Source organism: Palaemon carinicauda, chromosome 2 (genome assembly GCF_036898095.1).
Source record: "Palaemon carinicauda isolate YSFRI2023 chromosome 2, ASM3689809v2, whole genome shotgun sequence".
Lineage (NCBI taxonomy): Eukaryota > Metazoa > Arthropoda > Malacostraca > Decapoda > Palaemonidae > Palaemon > Palaemon carinicauda.
The window spans coordinates 36,389,465-36,395,677 of record NC_090726.1 but is presented as its reverse complement, the minus strand read 5'-3'; positions in this window follow the sequence as shown (position 1 = coordinate 36,395,677).

The following is a 6,213-nucleotide window of genomic DNA, read 5'->3' as shown; positions in this document are numbered from 1 at the left end:
TGACGGCGGATGCTCTATCCAGGCGAAAGCCAATAGAGACAGAATGGTCCCTAGACGCAGACTCATTCTCCCTTACTGTATTTTCGATAAAAGTCCCAGAACTGCAGATCGACCTCTTCGCAACGAGCGACAACAAGAAACTACCTCATTATGCTGCCCCTTACGAGAACCTTAGGCAAAAGCGATAGACGCCGTGTCTCTCAACTGGAACAGATGGAATTGGATTTACCTGTTTCCACTAACCAATCTCCTGCTAAAAGTCCTCAACAAGCTAAGATCCTTCAGAGGAACAGCTGCTGTAGTGGCCCCAAAATGGCCCAAAAACAATTGGTTCCCTCTAGTTCTAGAATTGAAACTGAAGCTGTTTCCTCTGCCGAACCCAGTTTTATCCAAACTGATGCAGAAGTCGACTGTTTACATTTCACCCTCGAGAACCAATAACCTGCATCTCATGATTTTTCGCCTTAGCAGCGAACAAAAAAGTTTGGGATCTCGAAGAATGAGGCCGACTTCATTGTAGAGTACGTCAAGTTCAACCAGGAGACAATGTGAATTGTCTTGGAAGAAATGGGTATCCCTTGTGAAAACAAGGGGACCAGCACAAATTTTCAACAGATTTCTGTCTCTCTTTCTTCATTTACCTACTTGAACAAAGCCTGACTTCCACTACGATAACCGCGTGTGAATTGGCCTTGACTAGACCTCTTCTATACGCCTTTGAGGTGGACCTCACAAGCGAAACCTTCTATAAGGTGCCAAAGCATGCGCTAGTCCCAAGCTGGCAACCCTCCAAAGCCCATTACATGGTCGTTGGTCAAAGTCTTGCACTATGCTTCGAACCTAAACAATGAGGATTGTACTCTAAAGGAACTAACACAGATAGTCAATTTTCTGTTCGCAATAGCCTCAGGGGCTAGAGTTAGTGAAATACTGGCCCTATCAGGGATGTAGGCCATATTCAGTTCCTAACCAGGAGAACTGAACCCCTTTCCTGATACTGCCTTCTGGGCGAGAACGAGCTACCCACCAAGAGGTGGGGTCCTTGGAGAATCTTCCCACTGAAGGAAGATGTCTCTCTATGTCCAGTAGATGTCTTAAGGTCTATCTTCATAGAACTTCAGACTTCAAGGAAGGACAGCTCTTCCGAGGCGAGACCTCAGGAACAAAATCTATCCCTAAAATAACAGAGCAATGCTCACCTACTTATTCGCAGAGCGGACTCTGACAGCTCACCCGCAGATCACGATCCAAAGAAAATTGCTTCTTCACGGAACTTCTTCCAACACAGGGGCTTTGGTAGACTCCGCTCACACAGGGTGGAGATCAACCAGATCTTTTACAGACTCTGTACGAAGCAAGTACATAAAATAAAACACGTTGTGGTGGCGGCAGGTAGTGTTAAAAAACCCGTCGTCTAGCGCTGCGATGAAGAGTAAACTGCTTTAGGACTTTCCAGTGCATCGGGTGCATGGGTACATTTACCCTTGAGTACAAATCACAACGATGATTAACACACTGTTCCATATAGGTGCATATCTGACCGATAACACCAGTGCCGAGTGAACGTTGCGTCACGGTGTTCATGCATTTCCAAAATCTGTACAAATCAGTCAGATTTGGTTTCACATCTCCATTGAGTGGCATCATTTCGATGAAATTACATATTTTTTCGACGAGAAAATATGGACCCTGGTGTGTTTTCAATGCCGGATCAGATTCATACCCGATTTAAACTACATTTGATAATCTAGTTACAAGGTAAAATACTAAACGTATTTGCGTCTTATTACTGGTATCTCAGTTACAGACGAATAAAGCATACTAGAGTTTTAATTAAACCCTAGAAGGGCCCAACTTGAAATCAGAGTACAGATTTCCAAGGTATGAGAAGGATAATCTCTGAGATTTACCTTCCGTCCCTATGGAGATACAAACTTTGAATCCTTATAGTCAAAGTCGACACTTTCCCTGCAGGGGGCAGGAAGCCCTAAGCTAGTTCCAAGCTTAGTGGATATGACAGACAACGATAATGTCATATATAAAGGTCTAGGAGACCATATAAGGAACTCATTCAAAGTAAAGGGACTTATACAAAACCACAGATATAGTACTTTCAAGTTAATTCTCTGGTAAGCTTCCATCAGGACGATATATCTGAGCCCAAAAAATGGATTTTGAGCAAAGCGAAAAATCTATCTTTAGGTGAGATAGCCATGTCGTCCTGATGGACCCACCCTTCTTTCTTAAAATTACCCCACCCGAAACTTCTCTGTGGCTATTCCTGCTTAAATGCATCAAGGAATGATGGGCCGTAGCAGTCCATCGGGTACCTTGATAACAGCTCCCCTTCGTTCGCCACTCTTCCCCCTCAAAGAGTAAAATTTATTCGGGGTGAGGATTGCTATGTGTCGTATAAAAAAATACGTCCCCTGATATTATGCGATATATTAAGGATATATAAGGATACATTAAGGATACTCGCGCCAGGAGTTAGAATTCTGGAGACCTATGGTTAATTCTCTGGGAGTATCACTGTAGCAAATATCCCTTAGAAAGCTACCTTAAGGAACCTTCCATCAGGATGACATGGCTATCTCACCCAAAAATAGATTTTTCGCTTTGCTCAAAATCCGTTTTTAGTTTTCTCATTACAGATGGGTAACTTGAAAGCTAAATAGAGCCAGCTGAAGTGGAAAATACTGCTAACCCTCTGTGGTTTCAATCTCCATGCTGGTATCATGGCAACTTTCATATCACTATTTGGAATCTGTAAGTTGCCCCACTTGCTTGCAGTGGGCTCGAATCTGTCAAAAACTAGGGCTCACAACCTGATAAAAAATTCCCTGACCGAAGACTTTCATGACTCACTAACTGCAGAAGATGGCCCCCTTTCCCTGATAGACAGTTGCAGATGCTCACAAACGGCAAGCTTGAGAGATTTAAACCCTTTTAAGCCTCTATGTGGGGAAGGGGTTTTTAAGATCTTGCACTTTTTCAAGAAGTTGCCATGCAAGGAACTCCAGAACCTCATCTGCCATAAAGTGTAATAAATAGCAGTAAAGGATTTTGGTCACAGGACTGGGCTGGACCATGTCTGACCAAATTGAAGTTTTGGGATCCGAATATGATGACTCAGAGGTGGTAGTGGTCTTACTCATGGGTCCCATAGAGGTGATACAGTCCCCTCTAGAAGGTATCAGTTGGTTGCTCTTGCTACATTTAGTTCTCCTTTTTCTTATGCCGTAGTGTTCCAATCATACCAACCCTTGGGTAGGCTACCTGTGTTAAGCCAGCTTAAGTCCCTGTGAACCCCTGCATTCATCGCACTGATGGTTTGAGGATGCAGTCCATTCCCTCTTTGGCAGTCCTTTCATGGAGCTTGTCAGCACTTTGAATGTCCTTGTTCCTCCTTCTACCCACCTAAGGGTTCACCAATGTCTTGCATTTTGGTTCTGCAAGTCACAGAGAGATCCAAATGGAGCTTTCCCAGAGATATGTATCCTTTGGGAATAGATTTGTTGGAAGGAAAGTTGTCAGTGGGAGTCCTCTCTGGAGATGGAGGAGGGCGATTACTTTTGTAACATTTAGTTATCTGGCTTGAAATATGCCTTTCGGCTGAATTCAAAGGTTTGTCAATGCAAAGGTAAGATTCCATTTAATTTAGTAGAATTTAAGATTATTGATACCTTCCCTCATGAAAAGGCTCTCCCTCAAGTGTATGATTTCCTAGCCCACATCTATACAGGTGGTGCCGATATTGCCCAATGCCACAGTTTATTTTCTAGCAAAGAGGCAGAGGGATCTCTTCTCAATCCCAGCCATTCTGATGGGTTTGGGGTTTGGATTACTGTACCCAATCATATAACCCCCTGACCTAAATTATCAAGATGGGTGTTTAGTCTATGGAGACTTGCTGAATGGGGATTCCAACCTTCAAAAGACTGCAATGTTTTTATCAATGTTTACTTAAAGGGGTTTCAAGGGTCCATGAGGTTTTTCTACCTCGGGGCTTTTGATAGTAGTGCTAGTCAGCTGAGGATGGTTTTCCTTCGCTTTCAAAAGAGTCTTAAGGCAGCAAAATTTAAAGCTAGGCAGACTTTTTTTCACGAGTATCTGCCATGTGTTTGGAAGCTGGAATTGCACCAGCTGGATCACAGTATGCTTTCATAGCCCTAGCATAGTTGTGAATGAGTCATTTTTTGAGGTCTTTTAGAACTTTGCTTAGAATAAATTCCACCCTAACCATCAGGTTTTGGCTGCCTGTGATCCAAAAAAGGTTGAGATAGAGGAATTATTCCCTTCAGTAAGAATCTGTGCTTTTAATCCCTGGTGGAGACCCAAGTCTAATGCAAAACAAGTAAACACTTCTATTTTGATGAAGTGAGTGAAACCCCAGTAGTTCCTTACAGTACTAGGGGGCAATGTTACAATAATCAGCAGCAGTACTCAGGATGTCCACCAGAGGCCTTTTAATCAAAAGGCTCAATTCCCTCTAGGAAATGTATCTGTTAACATGTGAAAGATAACCTTCTCGAGTTACAATACTTCCTTAGGAAGACAAAAGGAAAGAAGCAAAGCAGGGAAAGTCATGGTACAGGCCCCTTTTGGGAATGCCAGAATAAAACCTCAACTAGGAATTCCTTCGTTGCTTTTGAAAATGATGGACCTTTTCTCATTAAGGAAACGATATACAGTAGTTTCGAAAGGTCTGAGCTTATCAAACAAAACAAAACCCACACCACATTAAAGTTTTTTCAGTTCTAAACTGTGTAAACCAAAACTTGTCAGCAAAATTCTGTAGAAGAGATCTGTACATAACCGTATTCCTCAAGTTCAAGAGCTGGTTTTTCAGTGTTCTCAAGAACAGGGTGCTCTATTTCATATGTACAGTATGTCATTTATAGGGGGCGGAACCAAGCACTGCACGCGTTTCATACACGCTTGTACATTGTAACGGCATTACTTTTTATTCTATCTCTTGCTCTTCCCCACTCTGCTAATAAACAAACCTGTGCAAGCTTGTTTGTTCATATTTCAGTTTGTTTGAATTTTTGTGACATTCTTGCTCGAAAGTGCTTGTATATAAGCTTGTTGTCTGTTTAATAAAGTATAGTTGCATTCATCCCGCCTCTGCCACAACTTAACCGCCCATTCGCAAAGTACCTCTGATTGCATATCAACAAGTTTTAGTATTATACTGCTAGTGTCAGCTGCAGAATGTTTTTAGATTTAAAAGGAGCCTTTGATAAATCCAATAAGGATGTGATTTTCGAGTGTCTCATTAAAAAGGGTATAAAGGGCAAGCTGCTGATGTGGATTTGACAATATTTGAGTAATAGAAGCGGAACTATTATGTTCCAGGGTTGAAAATCAAATGAAAAGTATTTTAAATTTGGTACTCCTCAAGGTGTTATGCTTATCCCCATGCATTTTAATATATTAATGGATGAAATTTCAAATTATGAATATCATGGAAATTCACAAGTAATCATATACGCAGGTTATATTCTCATACAATGTAAATCATAGGAGACATTTGAGTACTGTATTGGCTGAAATATCAGATCTTTGTATATCTTTTGGTCTTTGGTGAATGAGAGTAAAACAAAATATTAGTCACGAATGGTAAGTGATAAAGAATTCTGATTGAATGGAGTAAAACTAGAAAGAGTAACAAGTTATAAATATTTGGGTATGTACAGTACATTGGTAAGATGAGGGATCAAATTACCTATGTGAAGAACATATGTACATCCCAGCTTAAGCCTGTGTGTTTTGTCTAATTATGGTAACAGCTCATATACCACTGGTGAGCTGTTTACTATACACTGTATGAGTGTTTGGAATAAATAAGAAAAATCTATGATAGGATTTGTTGATGGCCAGAGTGCTCTTTTAGCTTTAAATGGTACTGAAGTGCCTTCTGATGATAATAGTTACCAAATGCAAAAAGTACATTTTTATTGTAAAAGCTTCTAGCTACAACGTAAAATTCGTCTGGATACCTTCACATTGTGGTATAAATAATGAGGTCACACATGGAAAAAGTAACGGAATGAGGAAACATTGAGAAGGCTAGGGAAATCACGAATAAGGGCAGTAACAGTATGTCTCAGATTATAGTAGTAACAATAGCCGGTTTGTTTATCGAAAGTCTTCAGCTAGATGTGATAGAATTGTTATGTCTGTCTGTGTGTTTGTGATTTGCTTAAC